We start from the raw sequence: 25,379 nt of genomic DNA on the forward strand, positions 1-25,379 counted from the left end.
CAATAGAATGCAAGCTCAATCCTATTGGATGAATGGATCAGCCAATAGGATTGAAGCTCAATCCCATTGGCTGACTGCATCAGCCAATAGGATTTTTTCACCTTTAATTCCGATTGGCAATCGGAATTCAAGGGACGCCATCTTGGATGATGTCACTTAAAGGAACCTTCATTTGAGAATAGCCATCAAGAGAAGAGGATGCAAAGAGGATGAATACTTCTGCCGTCTGGATGAAGACTTCTGCCGGCTTGGATGAAGACTTCTGCTGGCTTCGCTGAGGACTTCTGCCGCTTCGTTAAGGATGGATGTCAGGTTTTCAAAAACTGTAAGTGGATCTTCGGGGGTTAGTGTTAGGTTTTTTTAAGGGTTTATTGGGTGGGTTTTATTTTTAGCTTAGGGTTTGGGCTGAAAAAGAGCTAAATGCCCTTTTAAGGGCAATGTCCATCCAAATGCCCTGTTCAGGGCAATGGGGAGCCTAGGTTTTTTAGATACGTTTTTATTTGGGGTGTTTGGTTGTATGGGTGGTGGGTTTTACTGTTGGGGGGTTGTTTGTATTTTTTTTACAGGTAAAAGAGCTGATTTCTTTGGTGCAATGCCCCGCAAAAGGCCCTTTTAAGGGCTATTGGTAGTTTAGTTTAGGCTAGGGTTTTTTTTATTTTGGGGGAGCTTTTTTATTTTGATAGGGCTATTAGATTATGTGTAATTAGTTTAAATATTTGATCATTTCTTTTTTATTTTGTGTAATTTAGTGTTTTGTTTTGTAATTTAGTTAATTGTATTTAATTAATGTAATTTATTTAATTGTAGTGTAAGACAGGTTAGGTTTTATTTTACAGGTAAATTTGTATTTATTTTAACTAGGTAGCTAGTAAATAGTTAATAACTATTTACTAACTAGTCTACCTAGTTAAAATAAATACAAACTTAGCTGTGAAATAAAAATAAAACCTAAGCTAGCTACAATGTAACTATTATTTATATTGTAGCTAGCTTAGGTTTTATTTTACAGGTAAGTATTTAGTTTTAAATAGGAATTATTTAGGTTTTATTTAGATTTATTTTAATTATATTAAAGTTAGGGGTGTTAGGGTTTGACTTAGGGTTAGGTTTAGGGGTTAATAGCTTTAGTATAGTGGCAGCGATTTTGTGGGCAGCAGATTAGGGGTTAATACAGTAATGTAGGTTGCAGCGATGTTAGGGACAGCAGATTAGGGGTTAATAATATTTAACTAGTGTTTGCGATACGGGAGTACGGCGGTTTAGGGGTTAATATGTTTATTATAGTGGCAGCGATGTCCGGAGCGGCAGATTAGGGGTTAATAATTTTATTTTAGTGTTTGCTATGCGGGGTTTAGGGGTTAGTTGGGTGTTAGTGTACTTTGTAGCACTTTAGTTATGAGTTTTATGTTACGGCTTTGTAACATAAAAGCCAAAACTACTGCCTTTCAGTTTAAGGTATGGATTTTGACGGTATAGGCTGTACTGCTCACTTTTTGGCCGGAAAGGCAAACTCGTAATACCGGCGCTATGGAAGTGCCATTGAAAAAGGACTTTTTGAAAGCTGCGGTAGTTACGTTGCGTTACGGACAAAAAAGTGTGCGGTATAGAAATACCTGCAAGACTCGTAATACCAGCGGTAGTGAAAAAGAGCCATAATGCTGCTTTTTCACTAATACTGCAAAACTCGTAATCTAGCCAGAAATTATCTAAAACAATAAAAATTATTCCTTTTCTAATACCCTTTTAAAAAAAGGGTATTTAGCTCGTTTTCCTGCCCTTAAAAGGACATTTAGCTCTTTTATGAAATGTCCAAGCCCTAATCTAAAAATAAAAACCCACCCCAAAACTAAAAAAATACATTACACAAAATAACAAATTATCAAAAATAATTAAAATTATTCTTATTCTAATACCCATTTAAAAAAAAAAAACACCCCAAAATAAAAAACCTAATCTAGCATAAACTACCAATAGCCTTTTGTAAAAAAACTATCTAAAAAAACCAAAACTATCCATTGCCAAGAGGGGCATTTGTATGGGCATTGTCCTTAAAAGGGCATTTAGCTCTTTTGCTTTGCCCTGAAAAGGGCATGCAGCTATTTTAAAGAAAAGCCCAAACCCTAAACTAGAAAAAAAAACACCCAAAAAAAACCTTAAAAAAACCTATCACTAACCCCCGAAGTCCCGCTGGAACGATCTTAATCCAGGCAGCGAAGCGGGACTTCAAAAACTGTAAATGGATTTTCGGGGGGGGGGGGGGGGTTTCTCAGGGCAATGCAAAAGAGCTAAATGCCCTTTTAAGGGCAATGCCCATACAAATGCACTTTTCAGGGCAACGGGTAGTTTATTTTGGGTGGGCTTTTTTTTAAAGGGCTATTAGATTAGGTGTAATTCTTTTTTATTTTTGATAATTTCGTTTGTTATTTTTCATAAATTTAGTGTTTGCTATTTTTTGTAATTTAGTATTTTTTTTGTAATTAGTTTGTAATGTTTATAGTAGTGTTAGGATTTTTTTAACGTGTATTTTAGTTTTTTTAATTGGTGGTTAGTTTAATATTAAATAGTTATATTAGTTTAATTGTTATTTTTTTTTAATTTAACAGGTAAGATTTAATTTAATTTAAGATAAGGAAGTCATTTTAATATAAAGTGAGGGGGTGTTATGTTTAGGGGTTACTAGTTTAAATTAGTTTATTGCAATGTGGGGGGTTAATAGGTTTATTTTGTATATCTCGTTGTGGGAGGCTTGCGGTTTAGGGGTTAATAGGTTTATTATAGTGGCGGTGGAATTAGGGGTTAATAACTTTAGTATATTGGGGGCGATGTGAGCGGGCGGCAGATTAGGGGTTAATTATATTTAAATAGTGTCTGCGATGCGGGAGGGCAGCGGTTTAGGGGTTAATAACTTTATTATAGTGGTGACGATGTCGGGGAGCGGAAGAATAGGGGTTAATACATTTTATTAGTGGCAGCGATGTTGGGAGCGGCAGATTAGGGGTTAATAACATTAATATAGTATTTGCAATGTGGGAGGGCCTTGGTTTAGGGGTTAATAGGTAGTTTATGGGTGTTTAGTGCACTTTGTAACAGGTTATTTATGAGTTTTATGTAACAGTTTTGTTGCGTAAAACGGATAACTACTGCTTTTAGATTGCGAAACAGATCTTGTTGGTATAGACTGCAACACAAGCTTTTTAGCCTCACCGCAAAACTCGTAATGGCAGCGCTATGGAAGTCCCATGAAAAAACAAATTTTTTACGTGTGCGGGACTGACGTTCCATTACAGGCTAAAAGGCTTGCGGTACAGCTATACCGGCAAGACTTGTAATGGCTGCGGTGATGTTTTAATGCTGAAATTACCATTTTTTCAGCGTTAAAACACGAATGCACAACTTGTAATCTAGGTGTATGTTTGCACTAATGTATGTATGTGAGTTGATGTGTGTCTGTATCTGTGCGAATGTATGTGTATATTGTGTGTGTATATTCGTTTATATATATTTGTGTTTGTATCCGTGTGAATGTATGTGTATATATGCGTGTATATATATTTGTCTTTATAGGTGTTTGTAACTATCCGTGTGATTGTATGTGTATATGCGTTTTTATATATATATATATATATATATATATATATATATATATATATATATATATATATATATATATATGGGTGTTTGTATCTGAGTGAATGTATGTGTATATGCATGTATATGCAAGTATAACCTGTATATTTGTGTTTATGGGTGTTTGTATCTGTGTAAATGTATGTGTATATGCAGCTATATATATTTGTGTTTATGGGTGTTTGTATCTGTGTAAATGTATGTGTATATGCAGCTATATATATTTGTGTTTATGGGTGTTTGTAGCTGTGTAAATGTATGTGTATATGCAGCTATATATATTTGTGTTTATGGGTGTTTGTAGCTGTGTAAATGTATGTGTATATGCAGCTATATATATTTGTGTTTATGGGTGTTTATAGCTGTGTAAATGTATGTGTATATGCAGCTATATATATTTGTGTTTATGGGTGTTTGTAGCTGTGTGAATGTATGTGTATATGCAGCTATATATATTTGTGTTTATGGGTGTTTGTATCTGTGTAAATGTATGTGTATATGCGTGTATATTCAAGCATATATATTTGTGTTTATGGGTGTTTGTATCTGTGTGAATGTATGTGTATATGCGTGTATATGCAAGTACATATATTTGTGTTTATGGGTGTTTGTATCTGTGTGAATGTATGTGTATATGCGTGTATATGCAAGTACATATATTTGTGTTTATGGGTGTTTGTATCTGTGTGAATGTATGTGTATATGCGTGTATATACTGTATATTTGTGTTTATGGGTGTTTGTATCTGAGTGAATGTATGTATATTTTGTGTGTATATGCGTGTATATATATTTGTGTTTGTATTGTGTGTGTGTGCGCATGCAGTAATATATATTTTTGTTAATGGGTGTCTGTGTCTGCATGTATGGGTATTTTGTGTGTGTTTGTGCATGAGTGGATGTATTTGTGTTTATGGCTGTATGTATTTGTGTATATGTATTTGTATTTTGTGTGTGTGTCCGAGTCTATGTATATAGATGGATTGAAATATGCCTTGCTGTGGTTTGCACTGCATGTGTATATACCAAAGCATTTCCCCAAACCATGTCACCAAAGTTTAGATGCAACCTTCCCAAAAAAGCACATTTTGATCTCAACACATATTGCTCAGCAAATCTAGGGAGGCCCTTCATGGATTCTTGCACCGGGGCCCTGAGATTCCTAGTTACGCCCCTGCAAGATATAAACACAGATACACAAAAAGGTACAAACAAACAGTACACATCTACCGCATCTTCATCTATAGGGATCATCTTTGAAGGGACGAATCACAATATCCAAGCCCTGCACTATAAAGAATCTCAAATAATGCAAACTATCTCATTGTGACACACGCACTCTCTTACACACTCTCAATGTCACACACACGCTGTCATACACAATCTCACTGAAACACACACATTTTTATAGACACACATTCTCTTACACACACTCATATACACTATCTCATTGTAGCATGCTCTCTCATACACACTCTCATATATACTCACATTCTCATACACACTCACTGTAAAACATTATCACACTCTCATGCACACTCTTACTGTAACACACTCTCATAATCACTGTAATACACACTCTTTTTACAGATTATTGGTTAAAGAAGGCACTTATTTTTAAAATGAGTTAAATTAAATTTACTAAGAGTCGAGAGGCTTCTCCATTCAGACATTTTTACTTGCATTCCTTTTGTGTGATCCTTTTAATAACATTAGGTCTTATCTCTCATACTTCAGTGAACAGGATCCATATGATTGCACACGATTATTAAAAAAATAAATAAAAAAAATTTAAGCACAACATGTTTTAATGAAAACTGATCATAACAAGTTTAGAACATTTTTAGCTGCAAATATTAAGAAGAAGACCCCAAACTTCTCCAGGCTACGCCTATTATTGAGCTCATGATACCTTGCTATTAGCGAGACCGCCAGACCACCACAGTTCAAGTAAAAAATAAAACAAAATGCATGAAAAAAACCTCTCCTTAAAGGGACATTAAACACTTTGAGATTGTAATATAAAATGATAAAGTGTATGGCCACAGCAGAGAAGGTAACCTAAGTTACAACATGGCAGCTCCCATTGTTTTATAGACACTAAAACTTAACATGTATTTTGTCACTAAACAACTAATGAAACTTTAAAAAATACATTTACCTGTTATTCTGAGACTAATCTTTTCCCTCGAATGCATCATTCTATCTAGCATTTATTTAGTGTTTAATGTCCCTTTAAATGTATATGCACTTTCAAATGACCTGTCCTGTGCGCTAGCTTGAGAATAGGTATTTTAGAGGGAACAGTGCCTGGGACTAGTGCAGGACGCTAGGCAGCCGCCTCGCCCTAAGGCCGGCCTTGTCTATAGGGCTACTGTTAGGAATGTACTTGCAAATTTCACACGGTGGAGAATGGGTCCTAGATCACAATGTGGGGGGATTGGGTGCAAAAGTTGAGCTGCTTTTTAATCTGCCCTGACATCCGCAGACAGGCACCAGGATTATTTACCCTGAACCTGAGCATACAGTAACTCTGTGTGGGGCTCCCAAAGTGAGGGTGCCCCACCCAAAGGGCAGGCCTGGATACAAGGTAATCACAGAGGTAAAAAACACAGTAAACAATCCGCACTCCATCAGCCCTTAAAAACACAGTCTTTATTCAAACATATTTAAAAAGCTGACACAGGAGGGATGTATATCTTACGCATTTTGCGCTACAAACAAGCAATTAGTCATCTAATTACTCCGGTGTCAGCTTTTTAAATGTGTTTGAATAAAGACTGTGTTTTTAAGGAGAGAAGGAGCCTGGCTTGTTTCCTGTGTCTTCTGAGTGTCACTCGATTTGTTCCGCTACTATGTCGGCACCCCAGTGGCTACAGGATTTGTGGTTTGTCCTCCTATAGAGATCTGTTGCCAGGATTTATATTAGGATAAATAATGTCAAAACTCATTCCTTGCAAGTGATCCTTAAGAACAGTCACTGAGGGGCTTCCACTATTTGTTATTTGTAGTATTGTAATGGTTTAGTGTTTTTTTTACATAAAATGTATATCTAGATTTTAAAATTTAAAACCACAAAATATATAATTCTATGTAAAAACCCACTAAACCATTACAATTAAGTTAAGTGAAATAAACACTGTAAAATAATTTATTAGGAATCCTATATAATAAAAGGCCAGGTATGTTTGTCAGATCAGTCATGCGCAGTAGAGGCTGCACGAGGACAAACATACCTGGTCTTTAGGATCAACTTCAGATCAGATTGGCGTTGTGGGGGGTGTAGTTGTGGGTGTGGTCGGGTGGAGCGGGCGAGGGGGCATGACCAACGGGGTTGCCGCGGTGGGGCATGACTGGTGTGGTCGGCCTGGGAGTGGGCGTGGTTGACCGGGAGTGGGCGTGGCCTGAGAGCAACTTAGAGTAGGCAAAAGAGAGGGGAGAGAGAGCTAAAGAGAGGGGGAGAGAGAGCTAAAGAGAGGGGGAGAGAGAAAGAGAGCAAAAGAGAGGGGGGAGAGAGAGTTAAAGAGAGGGGAGAGAAAGCAAAAGAGAGGGGAGAGAGAGCAAAAGAGAGGGGGGAGAGAGAGCTAAAGAGAGGCGGAGAGAGAAAGAGAGGGGGAGAAAGAGTTAAAGAGAGGGGAGAGAAAGCAAAAGAGAGGGGGGAGAGAGAGCAATAGAGATGGGTGAGAGCAAATGAGAGGGGGAGAGAGAGAAAATGAGAGCGGGATAGAAAGCAAAAGAGAGGGGGGAGAGGGAGCAAAAGAGAGGGGAGAGAGCAAAAGAGAGAGGGGAGAGAGAGCAAAAGAAAGGGGGAGCGAGAAAGAGAGCAAAAGATAGGGGGAGAGAGAGCAAAGGAGAGGGGGAGAGAGAGCAAAGGAGAGGGGGGAGAGAGAGAGCAAAGGAGAGGGGGGAGAGAGAAGAAAGGAAATGGGGGAGAGAGAGCAAAGGAGAGGGGGAAAGAGAGCAAAAGAGAGGGGAGAGAGAGAGCAAAAGAGAGAGGGAAGAGAGAGCAAAAGAGAGGGGGGAGAGAGAGCAAAAGAGAGGGGGAGAGAGCAAAAGAGAGAGGAGAGAGAGAGCAAAAGAAAGGGGGAGAGAGAAAGAGAGCAAAAGAGAGGGGGAGAGAGAGCAAAGGAGAGGGGGAGAGAGAGCAAAAGAGAGGGTGGAGAGAGCAAAGGAGAGGGGGGAGAGAGAGCAAAGGAGAGGGGGAGAGAGAGCAAAGGAGAGGGGGGAGGGAGAGCAAAAGAGGGGGAGAGAGAGCAAAGGAGAGGGGAGAGAGAGAGCAAAGGAGAGGGGGAAGAGAGAGCGAAGGAGAAGGGGGGGATAGAGCAAAGGAGAGGGGAGAGAGAGCAAAGGAGAGAGGGAGAGAGAGCAAAGGAGAGGGGGGAGAGAGAGCAAAGGAGAGAGGGAAGAACAAAAGAGAGGGGGAGAAAGAGCAAAAGAGAGGGGGAGAGAGAGCAAAAAAGAGAGGAGAGAGAGAGCAAAAGAGGGAGGAGAGAGCAAAAGAGGGAGGAGAGAGCAAAATAGGTGGGAGAGAGAGAAAGCAAAAGAGGTGGGAGAGAGAAAGCAAAAGAGAGGGGGAAGAGAGCAAAAGATAGGGGGAGAGAGCAAAAGAGAGGGGGAGAGAGCAAAAGAGAGGGGAGAGAGAGAGCAAAAGAAAGTGGGAGAGAGAGCAAAAGAGAGGGGGAGAGAGAGCAAAGAGAGCACAAAAGAGAGGGGAGAGAGAGAGAGAGTGCAAAAGAGAGGAGGAGAGAGAGCAAAAGAGAGGAGGAAGAGAGAGAGAGAGCAAGGGGTGGGACCACTGTACTACAAAAAATGGCCCGTGTGCACGGGCTTTAGGACTAGTCAATATATATTGTAATAAGAGGAATATATTTACAGATATATATATACACATAACCACTAGACATGTGCGATTCGTTTCGGATCGATTCTGAAATTTGGATGTATTCGTTAAATTCGGAGATTCGGATCGATTCGAATTTCCGAATTGAAATAGTGCCGAATCTACCGAATAAATCCGAATTAGTTCGGATTTATTTGGTAGATTCGGATGGCCATGGATTACACTAGTATTGTACAGTATATTAGGTTATATCACTCTGCTATGGGTTACACCTAATATACAGTACATAATACTAGTCTAATACACATTATATCCCACCTAACACATACCGAAATTCCGAATTTCCTAACCGAACCAAATCAAACCGAATCCAGCCGAATTTATTCGAATCCCAATGAATCCGAAACGAATCCGAAACGAATTCATTAGAATTTTTACGAATTTGAATCGATCCGAAACGAAATTCTAAAAAATCTGAATCGATCCGAACCAAAACAAATTTTTCGATCATGCACAAGTCTAATAACCACACACACAACTAAAATTAACTGTATATGCTTCCTAAACCCTTAACACCTAAACCCTAAGAGCAAGCTAACCCCACTGCTTTAAATCCCACCACCCCATTGCAATTATTCCCCACCTCAGGGAACCCCAACTCCTAAACACTATCTGTGAATTTCTACTACATTAAACACTACTAGTACTCAGGGGCACCCTTAGCATATGAGGGGCCCTGGGCAAGACACATTTGTGGGGCTCCCAGTCTAGCTGACTACTCATAGTTAAAGGGACATTAAAGGGACAGTCAACACTTTTAAAAAAAAAAGAAAGATAATCCCTTTATTACCCATTCACCAGTTTTGCATAACTAACGCTGTTATAGAAATACACTTTTTACCTCTGTGATTACCTTGTATCTATGCTTCTGCAAACTGCCCCCTTATTTCAGTTCTTTTGACAGACTTGCATTTTAGCCAACCAATGTTCACTACAGGGTAACTTCACGTGCATGAGCTCAATGTTATCTATATGAAACACATGAACTAATGCTCTCTAGAGGTCAAAATGCATTCAGATTAGAGGCAGTCTTCAAGGTCTAAGAAATTAGGATATGAACCTCCTAGGTTTAGCATTCAACTAAGAATACCAAGAGAACAAAGAAAAATTGGTGATAAAAGTAAATTGGAAAGTTGTTTAAAATTACATTCCCTATTTAAATTATGAAAGTTTTTTTTGGACTTGACTGTCCCTTTTTACTCAAAAAACTTATTTAATGATTCAGATAGAGAATACAATTTTAAACAACATTCCAAATTACCTCTATTATCTAATTTGCTTTATTTTTAGATATCCATTGTTGAAGAAAAAGTTATGCACATCGGTGAGCCAATCACACGAGGAATCTATGTGCAGCTACCAATCAGCAGCTACTGAGCCTATCTAGATAGGATTTTCAGCAAAGGATATCAAGAGAATGAAGCAAATTAGATAATGGAAGTAAATTAGAAAGTTGTTTAAAATTGCATCGTCTATCTAAATCATGAATGGAAATAATTGGGTTTTATGTCCCTTTAAGCTATTTGTGAGTACCATCACCATGGAAACCAACAGCAACCCCCCAAATCTACCTGCATTGGTTTATTCTGCCCTGTGCAAAGTGATATTGTTAATTGCCAGCCTTCTAGACTTTAACGACCATAAAGCCTTCCAATTGCTACCTGCATCTCAAAATAAAAGCGCAGAGGGATACTGGTCAGTAAGCTATGGCAACCGTGACTCTAGAGACGCTGACGTAGAGACCCCTTTTGACAGCTGCGGTGTGAATGGTGAGGCACAGCAAGAAACATTACACAGTGGAGAAACGTGGACAAGACTTTGGTGAAACAGGGAAGGATGTGATAGTATCCACAAGTGATTGCACACTTTACTGCAACTGGCGGATTTGCCCTGCCCAAACTGCGGACCTGCTTGTACTGGATACTCAACTACAATTAACCTATCAGCACTAACCCTAACAATAACCTTTCCCATTGAGTTAAAGGGACAGTCTACTTGAAAAATGTTATTGTTTAAAAAGATAGATAGTCCCTTTATTACCCATTTTTCAGTTTTGCATGACAAACACTGTTATATTAAAGGGTCATGACATTTTTCCTTCATGTTTCAGATAGAGAATACAATTTTAAACAACTTTCTAATTTACTTCTACAGGGAGTGCAGAATTATTAGGCAAGTTGTATTTTTGAGGATTAATTTTATTATTGAACAACAACCATGTTCTCAATGAACCCAAAAAACTCATTAATATCAAAGCTGAATAGTTTTGGAAGTAGTTTTTAGTTTGTTTTTAGTTATAGCTATTTTAGGGGGATATCTGTGTGTGCAGGTGACTATTACTGTGCATAATTATTAGGCAACTTAACAAAAAACAAATATATACCCATTTCAATTATTTATTTTTACCAGTGAAACCAATATAACATCTCAACATTCACAAATATACATTTCTGACATTCAAAAACAAAACAAAAACAAATCAGTGACCAATATAGCCACCTTTCTTTGCAAGGACACTCAAAAGCCTGCCATCCATGGATTCTGTCAGTGTTTTGATCTGTTCACCATCAACATTGCGTGCAGCAGCAACCACAGCCTCCCAGACACTGTTCAGAGAGGTGTACTGTTTTCCCTCCTTGTAAATCTCACATTTGATGATGGACCACAGGTTCTCAATGGGGTTCAGATCAGGTGAACAAGGAGGCCATGTCATTAGATTTTCTTCTTTTATACCCTTTCTTGCCAGCCACGCTGTGGAGTACTTGGACGCGTGTGATGGAGCATTGTCCTGCATGAAAATCATGTTTTTCTTGAAGGATGCAGACTTCTTCCTGTACCACTGCTTGAAGAAGGTGTCTTCCAGAAACTGGCAGTAGGACTGGGAGTTGAGCTTGACTCCATCCTCAAACCGAAAAGGCCCCACAAGCTCATCTTTGATGATACCAGCCCAAACCAGTCCTCCACCTCCACCTTGCTGGTGTCTGAGTCGGACTGGAGCTCTCTGCCCTTTACCAATCCAGCCACGGGCCCATCCATCTGGCCCATCAAGACTCACTCTCATTTCATCAGTCCATAAAACCTTAGAAAAATCAGTCTTGAGATATTTCTTGGCCCAGTCTTGACGTTTCAGCTTGTGTGTCTTGTTCAGTGGTGGTCGTCTTTCAGCCTTTCTTACCTTGGCCATGTCTCTGAGTATTGCACACCTTGTGCTTTTGGGCACTCCAGTGATGTTGCAGCTCTGAAATATGGCCAAACTGGTGGCAAGTGGCATCTTGGCAGCTGCACACTTGACTTTTCTCAGTTTATGGGCAGTTATTTTGCGCCTTGGTTTTTCCACACGCTTCTTGCGACCCTGTTGACTATTTTGAATGAAACGCTTGATTGTTCGATGATTACGCTTCAGAAGCTTTGCAATTTTAAGAGTGCTGCATCCCTCTGCAAGATATCTCACTATTTTTGACTTTTCTGAGCCTGTCAAGTCCTTTTTTTGACCCATTTTGCCAAAGGAAAGGAAGTTGCCTAATAATTATGCACACCTGATATAGGGTGTTGATGTCATTAGACCACACCCCTTCTCATTACAGAGATGCACATCACCTAATATGCTTAATTGGTAGTAGGCTTTCGAGCCTATACAGCTTGGAGTAAGACAACATGCATAAAGAGGATGATGTGGTCAAAATACTAATTTGCCTAATAATTCTGCACTCCCTGTATTATCAAATTTGTTTCATTCTCTTAGTATCATTTGTTGAAGGAGCAGCAATGCACTACTGGTTTCTAACTGAACACACGGGTGAGCCAATGACAATCGGTATATATATATATATATATATATATATATATATATATGCAGCCACCAATCAGCAGCTAAAACTTAGGTTCTTTGTTGCTTCTGAGCTTGCCTAGATAAGCCCTTCAGCAAAGGCTAACAAGAGAAGGAAGCTAATTAAATAATAGAAGTAAATTTGAAAGTTGTTTAAAATTGTATGTGCTATCTGAATCATGAAAGAAAAATGCTGGGTTTCATGTCCCTTTAATACACTTTTTACCTCTGTAATTATCTTGTATATAAGCCTCTGCAGACTGCCTCTTATCTCAGTTCTTTTGACAGACTTGCATTTTAGCCAATCAGCACTGACTCATAAATAACTCCACAGGAGTTGGCACAATGTTATCTATAAGGTACACATGAACTAGCAGTGTCTAATTGTGATAAACTTTCAAAATGCACAGACATAAGAGGTTGTCTTCATTGACAGTTTGAGCCAATCTAGGTTTAATTTTTAACAAAGAATACCAAGAGAAAAAAGAAAATTTGATTATAAAAGTACATTGGAAAGTTGTTTAAAATTGCATGTCCCATCTGAATCCAAAAAGTTTAATTTTGACCTGACTGTCCCTTTAAACCCAGATTCCTCTATCACAATTAACCCTCTTCAATGCCATACCCACCCAAAACCTAAACCCTAACTGCAATTATCTACTGTATTAAGGAAAACCTCCAGAGAGGAAAGGGCACTTCAAGGGATTATGTTGCAGTTGACAGAAGAAGATGAATTTGCGACCCTGGAATAATGGATTAAAGGAACATGAAACCCATTTTTATTCTTTCATGATTCAAATAGAGAGTACAATTTTAAACAACTTTCCAATTTTCTTTCTATTATCACATTTGCTTCATTTTCTTGGCATCCATTGTTGAAAGTGCAGCAATGTACTAATGGCAGTTAGCTGAAAACACCAGGTGAGCCAATGACAAGAGGCCTATATGTGCAGTCACAAATCAGCAGCTAGCTCCCAGTAGTTCATTGCTGCTCCTGAGCCTACCTAGGTATACTATACAACAAAGGATACAAAGAAAATGAAGCAAATTAGATCAGTGATTTCCAACCTTTTTTTTGCCGTGGCACACTTTTTTACATTAAAAAATCCTGTGGCACACCACCATACCAACATTTTACAAAATCACACATTGTAGCCTAATACAGGATATATATACAGCATATATATATATATATATATATATATATATATATATATATATATATATATATATATACATACCATGTAAAAAACAAGGTAACAGCACCACAGCACACAATCTTCTTTTAAAGGTGAAAAATCTTTATTTGAGGTTTAGCAACCAGTAAAAAGCGACGTTTCGGACCTACATAGTCCTTAATCATGCATAAGTTACAATCAAACAAACTGACTTTAAAAAGGGTATCTGGACCAATCATGCTTCAATTCTCAGTGTTAATTGGTTTAACCCATACCTATCCAGGTTTGTAAATTTCAACAACACAGTGACCTCTAGTGGTACCAGAATATGTTCCATCATTTAAAACCATTATAAAAACAAATACAAATCATAATCTCTATTCAGACCATATGGATGTAATGTGTTCAGACGTTTAATCCACCATACTTCTTTCTGTTTTAATTTTAGTTCCCTATTACCCCCTCTTCTATGATGGGGGATATGGTCAATCACTTGAAAGCGAAGCTGGCTTACTGTATGACCCATATTTGTAAAATGTGCTGATACTGGAAGTGACATATCTTTTGATTTAATGGATGCTTTATGTTGACTAAACCTATCCCTGGCGGCTTGGGTGGTCTCGCCAATGTAACAAAGACCACATGGGCATTTAAGTAGGTAGATTGCATAGTTGGTTTGGCATGTATATAACCCATTGATTGTATATTGCTTTCTTTTGTCATTTTGTGCTAAGAATTTCCCTTTAATAACTGAATTACATTGAGCACAGTGTAAGCAGGGGTAACAGCCTTTATTAGGGGTAGTTAGATAATTTACATCAGACATTTTAGATGTACCTATATCAGCTTTTACTATGTGATCCCTAAGATTTTTTACCCTTCTATATGATGGCATAGGGGGGAGTTTAAATGATTCTATCTCTGGATTATATTTTGACAAAAGATGCCAGTGTTTTCTTACTATTCTAAAGATGTCATTGCTCTTGTCACTGTATTCCATAGAAAGCACTAATCTATCTGTTCCTTTCTCTGTTGGTTTTTTATCATGTACTCTATCCAAATCCTGAATGTTTTTAGCGATATTTTCTTTTGGATATCCTCTTTGGATAAATTTATTGCCCATAGACACTAGTCTTTCTGGCAATACTTTTTGATCTCTAACTATTCTTTTAGTACGCAAAAGTTGACTCCTGGGTATGGATTTAAAAACAGTATCAGGGTGGAAACTTTCATATCGCAGCAGAGTATTTCTATCTGTGGGTTTTACATATAGATCTGTACTTAATGTATTTCCATGTCGATATACAGTTGTATCCAAAAAGTTAATCTTTTGGATAGAGTAAGTAAGGGTAAATCTTAGACCTGTCATAGAGGCATTAATATCCTCAACAAACTGTATCAGGGACTCCAATGAGCCCCCCCATATGCCAAAAATATCATCTATATACCTTAGCCACAGCTTACAATGGCTGATGAATGGCTGATTAGTGTAGACAAATTTGTTCTCAAAGCCACTCAATTTGTCTACACTAATCAGCCATTCATCAGCCATTGTAAGCTGTGGCTAAGGTATATAGATGATATTTTTGGCATATGGGGGGGCTCATTGGAGTCCCTGATACAGTTTGTTGAGGATATTAATGCCTCTATGACAGGTCTAAGATTTACCCTTACTTACTCTATCCAAAAGATTAACTTTTTGGATACAACTGTATATCGACATGGAAATACATTAAGTACAGATCTATATGTAAAACCCACAGATAGAAATACTCTGCTGCGATATGAAAGTTTCCACCCTGATACTGTTTTTAAATCCATACCCAGGAGTCAACTTTTGCGTACTAAAAGAATAGTTAGAGATCAAAAAGTATTGCCAGAAAGACTAGTGTCTATGGGCAATAAATTTATCCAAAGAGGATATCCAAAAGAAAATATCGCTAAAAACATTCAGGATTTGGATAGAGTACATGATAAAAAACCAACAGAGAAAGGAACAGATAGATTAGTGCTTTCTATGGAATACAGTGACAAGAGCAATGACATCTTTAGAATAGTAAGAAAACACTGGCATCTTTTGTCAAAATATAATCCAGAGATAGAATCATTTAAACTCCCCCCTATGCCATCATATAGAAGGGTAAAAAATCTTAGGGATCACATAGTAAAAGCTGATATAGGTACATCTAAAATGTCTGATGTAAATTATCTAACTACCCCTAATAAAGGCTGTTACCCCTGCTTACACTGTGCTCAATGTAATTCAGTTATTAAAGGGAAATTCTTAGCACAAAATGACAAAAGAAAGCAATATACAATCAATGGGTTATATACATGCCAAACCAACTATGCAATCTACCTACTTAAATGCCCATGTGGTCTTTGTTACATTGGCGAGACCACCCAAGCCGCCAGGGATAGGTTTAGTCAACATAAAGCATCCATTAAATCAAAAGATATGTCACTTCCAGTATCAGCACATTTTACAAATATGGGTCATACAGTAAGCCAGCTTCGCTTTCAAGTGATTGACCATATCCCCCATCATAGAAGAGGGGGTAATAGGGAACTAAAATTAAAACAGAAAGAAGTATGGTGGATTAAACGTCTGAACACATTACATCCATATGGTCTGAATAGAGATTATGATTTGTATTTGTTTTTATAATGGTTTTAAATGATGGAACATATTCTGGTACCACTAGAGGTCACTGTGTTGTTGAAATTTACAAACCTGGATAGGTATGGGTTAAACCAATTAACACTGAGAATTGAAGCATGATTGGTCCAGATACCCTTTTTAAAGTCAGTTTGTTTGATTGTAACTTATGCATGATTAAGGACTATGTAGGTCCGAAACGTCGCTTTTTACTGGTTGCTAAACCTCAAATAAAGATTTTTCACCTTTAAAAGAAGATTGTGTGCTGTGGTGCTGTTACCTTGTTTTTTACATGGACTGTATACACTGGAGTTTGGCTGATACTCCTTGGTAACGTGCACACAGGTGGGAAAGAAATTTTACTAAAACCTATGGTGCTGGATTCAACTCACTTACTTCTTATATATATACATACACACACACACACATACACTGTACTGTGCTGTCATGCCATGGCTCCTACAAATTATACATGACATATTGACATTCATTCACAAACAATTATAATGATTGTCTGTGAATGAATGTCAATGTCATGTTTGTAAATGATGCCTGATGAGCCTGTCACATACCTCCCAATATTTCAAAATTTGAAAGAAGGACACCCCTGCACTGTTGTCAGTCTGCCGTGGCACACCTGAGGATCTCTCACGGCACACTAGTGTGCCACGGCACACTGGTTGAAAAACACTGAATTAGATAATAGAAATAAACAATAATAATAAGTTGTTTAAAACTGCATGTCCCTTTAAGGTAGGTTTTAAGTGCTGGGGGATCCAGAAGGTAGGGGGTTAATTACAATGTGTAAATCTGTGTAAGTGTAAAGTGTATTGGAGACAGAGAATTAATTGTAATAGGGGGAATCAAATCTGGTTATTCCTGTGGGGTTGTCACATTTAGGGGTTTATTGTAGAGGGTTCACATGAAAAAAAAAGTCATAGAAAAAAAGGTCATATTTTATTTATATAAATTAAACAAACAAGCAATTTTGAAACATTCAAATACATTAAACAAACAATGCTTAGTTTCAAGTTAGTCGACGCTATGTGCAGCTACAAGAGCGCCGGCATAACTTGTGTGTTGCTTGACGGCAAGGCCACAACACTGCGGCAGAGTTTCTTAATGTCGTTGGTTGGAATATTCGTCTTAATCATCAACACTAAAAACAATGAATATATGTGAAATGGAGCAATATTATGTAAGGTGTCTTTAATCTTTACATATAATGTTATTTTGCTTCATTACTTTACTTTGCTTAAAGTGATGGTAAATTCTAGCGTTTGTGAAATGCTAGGATTTACCATTGGAACAAAAAAAGGGGACTTTCATTCATCAAGTATAAAATACTTCATGCTGAAAGCCGTTCCAAGCAATCGCCGCACTGAGCTGCTAAGGCAGCCCACCGGCAGAACGCTATTTTTGCTATTTGGCGTTTCCACCTCTTAGCCAATAGCCGTGCTCACGGCTATTGGCTGCCTTAGCAGCTCAGTGCGGCGATCGATTGGAACAAATAAAGGGGCTATCAGCATGAATTATTTTATACTTCATGAATGAAAGTCCCCTTTATTTGTTCTAATGGTAAATCCTAGTGTTTCACAAATGCTAGGATTTACCATCACTTTAAGAAATTTAATAAAATCTATTTTTTTTCATATTTCATAATGCCCTCATCTGTAAATTGTGTTGCTAGTATGTAAAAAGTAATGTATTCTCAGTTAAAACATGTTTCAAAATTGCTTGTTTGTTTAATTTATTTGTATAAAATATGACCTTTTTCTGTGTTTTTTCTTTATTTTTCCTAGCCAAAGTTGTGAGTTTTTTTCTGTGACTTTTTTTCCTGGATTCCAGTGAGAAAATACTGTGTTTTAGATAGAAGCTGGTAATACTTACTTTACACTAGGTTTGAGCTGATGTGAGGAAGAGTAGGGTAACAGTTTCTTATCGACAACAGTCTTAAAATGAATTACACTGCTTGTCAGCTAATACATCTACATTTAATATGATATTTTATTAAATAATTTATTTTATCATTTATCTGGGCAGTAGCTATAAATAAACACTGAGCAGAATTGTATGCTGATGGGTAATAATATTATGATGCACTCTAATTTGAAAACAATATCAACGCTTTAGGTAAGATTTGTTAATAACTTTCCAAGTCCTCCTTAACTGTATCAAGGAGAGACTGATGTCAGGCAGGCAGGGGAGGGGTTTGCAGCTCAGTGCAAGCTCGCCAGAGGGATACAGGATCTGCCGGGATACAGAATCTGATACTACACCTGCACTGTCAGTCATTTCTACAGCAGCAGTATCTGCAGGGTCTGGTGTTAGAGAGGTAAGGTTCTGCCACCAGCCACGGAGCTTTTTTATGGTTTTATACTCACATTTTCATTAGCTGCACTGATACTCTCTGTCTGTGCCACAGTCACTGTATTTTTACTGGGTATGTTGCAGGGAAGGCAGTTTCCTTATAGAGATCCTCAAGGTAGAGGAGGCCAGAATAACCGGGCGACCTCTGTGTATATGGAGTTATGGTACAACCTTGTAATCGTCTATTTAGTCCACAACAACAAATGCTGTTTCTACCTGTTTTTCTGTTGGGTGTTTTAATTGATTACTAAATTACAGTTAATATCACATTTCAGGTTTATCAGCATCTCAGTAGTGAGTAAGACATCTTTTGTGGAAATGAGTGGATAAGAATAGCATTCTCCATCTTTAATATCTATGTGCATATTTCTTTTTTAATATATACGGTATATATATAGACTGTTGTAGCCACATATATGGAAGAGAACACGAGTGAGGCAGGTCTGTTTCTAATTATAGTAGTAATATATTTGTACATCTACTTATTTTTTTGCGTTTGCCCTATATACATTATATAGTAAATCAGTTATAGTATGCAGTATAGATGGATGTGTACTTGCAGTTGTATATGACTGCTCATGGACGAGGTGACCTTTATTAGGAAAACCATCAGTGAGTGGATTGTGTGCCTTAATGCATGATTGCACAGGCCCAGCAGAAATGTTAGCTGCTCTCAAATGCATTTAACATCACATCTGGACTAAAGGCATTCATGTTACTGCACAGTATTTGCTTACTACATATGTTTAATTAAATCTTCATTTTAAATGTTTTCTCCTGTGTTTAAATACACAATTAAGTACATACTTATGATAACATACTGAATGCTGTTGCTGAATATTTGCAAATACTTCCTTACATGTGGACTGCAAAAATCTCTATTTTTTTGCTAATGGTTTCATCACTCATTGATGGAAAAAATATATTGCTGTTAAATGTTAATCAAATGACCTGCTGAAGGTCACAAGGAGTTGGCAATATTGTTTGGTTTCCAAGACTCCTCTTATCTAAATATGGAAATCAGCCTTGCTGTAAAATACCTTTAGAAAGTGCTGATGCCACTGTACTGTATATGTGTATATAAGCATGTGTGTGTATATATTCATGTGTGTGTATATGTGTATATAAGCATGTGTGTGTATATGTGTATATAAGCATGTGTGTGTATATATTCATGTGTGCATATGTGTATATATTCATGTGTGTATATAAACATGTGTGTGTATATATTCATGTGTGCATATGTGTATATATTCATGTCTGTATATGTCTATATAAGCATGTGTGTATTTATTCATGTGTGCATATGTGTATATATTCATGTCTGCATATGTCTATATAAGCATGTGTGTGTATATATTCATGTGTGTATATGTGTATATAAGCATGTGTGTGTATATATTCATGTGTGTATGTTTCTATATCTACATGTGTATGTGTGTATATGTGTATGTAAGCATGTGTGTATATGTGTATATATTCATGTGTGTATGTGTATATAAGCATGTGTGTGTATATATTCATGTGTGTATATGTGTATATAAGCATGTGTGTGTATATATTCATGTGTGCATATGTGTATATATTCATGTCTGTATATGTGTATATAAGCATGTGTGTGTATATTTTCATGTGTGTATGTTTCTATATCTGCATGTGTATGTGTGTATATGTGTATGTAAGCATGTGTGTATATATATTAATGTGTGTTTATGTGTGTATATGTGTATATAAGCATATAAGATGTGTATGTTTCTATAGATGCATGTGTATTTGTGTTTAAATGTGTGTGTGTAGTATATGAGCATATGCACAAGTGTAGCTTTTTTACTAGTCTATCACTCTGTATTAATAGTCCGAATTCCCAGACCTTTTTTCTTTAAATATTATTTAAATTAAAATGTATTATTATCTGTAATTGTATCTGTATTGCTGGGATAGCACAGTTACTCCAAACTGCACGTTTTAGCACCAGTCTGTGACTAGGGAGCATGTCCTCTCCTAATTAGTAACTTTTTCCCTGACTGTTAACACTGATATATTTCCAGTGCCCCAGCCTATACATCATGAACAAGTAGTAAAATCACCTACACATATACACACAACTAATTAAAAGGAGCATGCTTTGTCAGTACTGTAATGGGTGTGTGTAGACACACGTTGTGTCCCTGATATTATGTGTCATTTGACTCATGGTATGAAGGACACTCCTCATTTGGCTGCAGTCCTTTTAGAGAATATAGTTCAATCTTGCAGTACATGCTAGCACTTGCACATTAATTGCATGCCATTTTGCACACCACTGATATTTTATTATTCATAGCATGTAAGTGAATAGCGTTATAATCCCAAGTAGAAAGCTTTCTAATCTTAACTGTATGAATTGTGTATATAATCACATTTTATGATTTTAATATTGAGGGACTAAGTACCACTAAGAATATTTATTGTTCCTTAAGTAGCCGTGTATGTCATCCCCAATAGTATTTGTTTCTATTTTAATATCTTTTATCTGAGCAAAATAGTCCAATTATCTGTTATGTCACTTCAGGAATGGAAATCATGTGATTCGGGTAGTCAAGGTTTCTAAAATGATATTTTTTGCTCCTACACTTTTGAATGATTCTAGATCAATTTATAAAGCATTGCAATAAAAACCTAGATTGCTAGTAAGACATGCAGAAGTGATTTATCCCCTTGATTGACTGCTTAGCTTTCACCAGTTCACAGCTCACTTCTTTCCTCCTGTCACATTGCAGTGCAGAGAACTAACAATAAGGGAAGGGACTTGACTGGCTACCTTTTAGATATTTAGCAGTCAGGCACAAGCAGCTGTAACGGTGCAAACAGGTATTAAAAGCTTGGACACCACTGCTCATCTGCCCATGAGATGTCCTGTAGTCAGATGCAACAGTGGTGTGTGGTTTTTGTGTGTGTGTAGATGAGACTTGTGTTAATGCCAAGCATTGTAATATTACAATCTGCTAATACTTTAATATGTACCATTAGCTTTTATGAAAAATTATATTTTACCATACTTTTTTTCTCTTTAATGTTACAAAATGGCAACAAATGATCATATAAAATCATACTTAAAGGGACACTGAACCCAAAATGTTTCTTTCGTGATTCAGATAGAGCATGAAATTTTAAGCAACTTTCTAATTTACTCCTATTATCAAATTTTCTTTATTCTCTTGATATCTTTATTTGAAATGCAAGAATGTAAGTTTAGATGCCGGCCCATTTTTGGTGAACAACCTAGGTTGTCCTTACTGATTGGTGGATAAATTCATCCACCAATCAAAAACTGCTGTCCAGAGTCCTGAACCAAGAAAAAAGCTTATATGCCTTTTTTTCAAATACAGATAGCAAGAGAATGAAGAAACATTGATAACAGGAGTAAATTAGATAGTTGCTTAAAATTGCATGCTCTATCTGAATCACGAAAGAAAAAATTTGTGTTCAGTGTCCCTTTAATAGCACATTTGTTCTTTATGAATACAGTACATAGGTTTTGAAAGCATTCTTTTAACCCCCTCTCATTTTCTCTAAATTTTGCAGAAGGATATTAATCTATTTTGTACAGTGCTAATTGCCCTCACAGACCTGCAGAACATATTGTATGCATTGTAACTAAATTGTATACATTTCCCAAAGCACAAATTGTGTAATATAAAAAATCTTAGCATCTGGTCTGCTTAATTAAAAGGACAATAAAGTAAAAATTAAACTTTGATGATTCAGATAGAGTGTGCAATTTTAAATCTCTTTGCAATTTACTTCTATTATTACAACGTGCACAATGTTTTATATGCACATTTTCTGAGGCGCAGCTCCTACAGAACATATGCAAAAGCTCCCGCTATATAAATACATGCATTTATGATTGGCTGATAGCTGTCATATGATACAGGATGCAGGAAAAATGGACGTAAGTTTCACATTTAACAGAAAAAAATCTACTACTCCTTTGAAATTCAAAGTATGTGTTATTGCACTGTGTTTTTATTATGCATTTGTTGATTATGCAGCTCTGTATTTCATTGTCTTTTCATAAGACATGCCTCAAATATACAATATAAAATAGTTGCTGCAGTACTGTTGTATTTGACATTACAAAAGGTCTCTTTATTAGGGTATCATATCCAGAAAACATCAATGTTTCCGGCAACTTGCAGCATCATACGTGTATATACCTAGGGAACTCCAATTACTTTAATAATCAAATACACATGTGCTAACTTTTTTTTTTGTATAAAAAACACACACTTAATACTAAACCTCTGGTTTCCTAGAAACAATGTTTTAATTTCCTTACTTCACCTAGTGGTCAAACAATACAACATGTCATTCTTCACCATATAATACAATTATCTGCCAAAAAATGAACTGCATTACATAACATTCTTTAAAGAGATATAAAACCTGAAATGTTTGTTTCATGATTTAGATAAAGAATACAATTGTTTTTAAAAAAGTTTCTAATTTATTTCTATTATAAACTTTTGCTTCATTCTCATGTTATTCTTTGTTGAAGAGATATCTAGATAGGTAGCGTGCACATGGCTGGAGCCCTACATCTAGTGCTCTTGCTAATGTGTGACATTGTTGCAAAACTGCTGCCTTATAGCACTACAGACGTGCACACTCCTGAACTTACCTTCCTGCTTTTCAACAAAGGATAAGAAGAAAACAAATATAATTTTATAATAGAAGTACATCAAGTTGTTTAAAATTGTATGTTCTATCTGAATCATGAAAAATTGGAATTTATGTCCCTTTAACATACAAAATAATCCATATTTAGACCTATTGGGTAAAAGGTCATTAATTTCTTAAAGGGACACTGAACCTATATTTTTTCTTTCACGATTCAGATAGAGCATGCAATTTTAAGCAACTTTCTAATTTACTCCTAGTATCACATTTTCTTCATTCTCTTGGTATCTTTATTTGAACAGCAAGAATGTAAAATTAGATGCCAGCCCATTTTTGGTGAACAACCTGGGTTGTCCTTGCTGATTGGACAGAACCAATAAAAAAGTGCTGACTGTCTTCAACAGAAGTGGAAGCATTTACAAGCAACAACAGCCCAGTCACTAAATGGTAGACCACACAAACTCACAGTGCTGCGAAATGCTGAAGCGTGTAGCACACAGACATTGTCTGTTATCTGTTGCATCACTCACTACAATGTTCCAAACTGCTTCTGGAAGCAACATAAGCAAAAACACTGGTGTAGAAGGGATAATGTTTTGGGACTGTTTTTCAGGGTTTGGGTTAGGCCCCTTAGTTCCTAAAAAGGGTCATCTTAAAGGGATATAAAACAGTTACTTCTTTAGTAACAACAATGATTAATTTACTTAAGATTATAGCAACAACAAAAAAAAAAGAAACAGATAGTGTTTTAAAAAAAAAAAAAAGCAAACCATGTATTTGTTTTCTTGCAAAATGAGCACTTAGAGATTCTCAGTCTAGCCCCTGCCCACAGCTAAATAAGGAAGCAGACATTGCATAACTCAAGTTTTAGGTCACACGATTTTTGCAGCAGAAGTCATATATTGATCATGGGCAATAAACTGACTGGAGCTATTTTATGGTGTCTCCTAGCAACGCTTCAAAAGACAATACCTTTGCCTTCCTGTTGAGGCCTCCTCCTCCTTGAGGGACTTGGCCAGGAAGTAAAGGACACTGCAGAAATTAAGTTAAAAAGGGATTTAAAGGTAAAATTCTTTTAAAATGATGAATAATACATATTGCAAGGATTTCTATTAAATTGAAGGTCAACTTCACGCAACTGCCCCACGGCATTGGATAAACTTTTCAAAATGTGGGTGCATTTAATTCATCAAATTTTTTATATTTCATTATTTTTTAAAATCTTTACCTTTTGAGCGCTCCGACGATAAGCGCATGTCTCCCCTCCCACCCGGCATTTTGTCAAATTGATTGAAAGATGATGATTCTTAAAGATCGAATCCTTGTTTCCCCCCCGGGGCGTTCAACTCCTTTGCATAAACGTCACGGCCCGGGGGGAAACAAGGATTCAAAACTGTGAAGGCATAATCAGAATTTTGAAAAATCACAATCCTAAATACACTGCTGTATACAAAATAAAATACAAAATAGAAAGTGTAAAGATTAAAGTGATTCTAAACCTTAAAAAATTAAAGGCCAATATCAAATAATATAAATAATATAAATGCTTATTTTTAAAAATACTTACCTTTGCGTTATGTTAAACATAACACTGATTCTCAGCCCGCATCTCCTGCCTTCATTAAGATATCAATGACGAATCTGGAGGAAGCCGGATTCTTCATCGATCTGCTAAAGAAAGCAGCAGATGCGGGCGGAGGATCAGCATTATGTTTACCATAACGCAAAGGTAAGTATTTTTAAAAAAATAAGCATCTTTGCAAACTTTAATGAATTAAAGTGCCCCTGTTTTTAGGAGTATTATTTGATACTGGGCTTTAATTCTTTAAAGTTTACAATCAATTTAAATGCAATAAAATTTAATCTGAATTCTAAAATTATATAAAATAGAAAGCACAAAGTGTAAATGCAGCTGAACTGTCATGTCCTACAATGCTATATTGCCCTGGGCTTATCTCTCCTTCACATACAGAAATGCAAGGAACGCCCCTTGGAGAAGTAAAGCAAAATCTGCCTTTTGAATATTTCACTAGGGATCTCGTAGTGCTGGAGGATCATTTTAGTGGAGAGGTCTTGAATATCAGGGCCTAAGTCAGAACCTTTTTTGGCATACTTGTACTTTTTAATGCAGCTCTGCTTTTGCAGTTATTCTATATTG

The 25,379-nt window shown here is 36.8% G+C and overlaps 1 protein-coding gene across 1 annotated transcript in view; it reads left to right on the forward strand.

Moving 5' to 3' along the window:
• The first annotated feature begins 18,437 nt into the window (after positions 1-18,437).
• The window catches only part of VDAC1 (voltage dependent anion channel 1), a 67,043-nt gene continuing 60,101 nt past the window's right edge, over positions 18,438-25,379 (forward strand). Inside the window, exon 1 of the mRNA XM_053717220.1 lies at positions 18,438-18,524. The gene's annotated coding sequence lies outside the window, so the exon portion shown is untranslated. The remainder of the gene's footprint in view (positions 18,525-25,379) is intronic.

Source organism: Bombina bombina, chromosome 6 (genome assembly GCF_027579735.1).
Source record: "Bombina bombina isolate aBomBom1 chromosome 6, aBomBom1.pri, whole genome shotgun sequence".
NCBI lineage: Eukaryota > Metazoa > Chordata > Amphibia > Anura > Bombinatoridae > Bombina > Bombina bombina.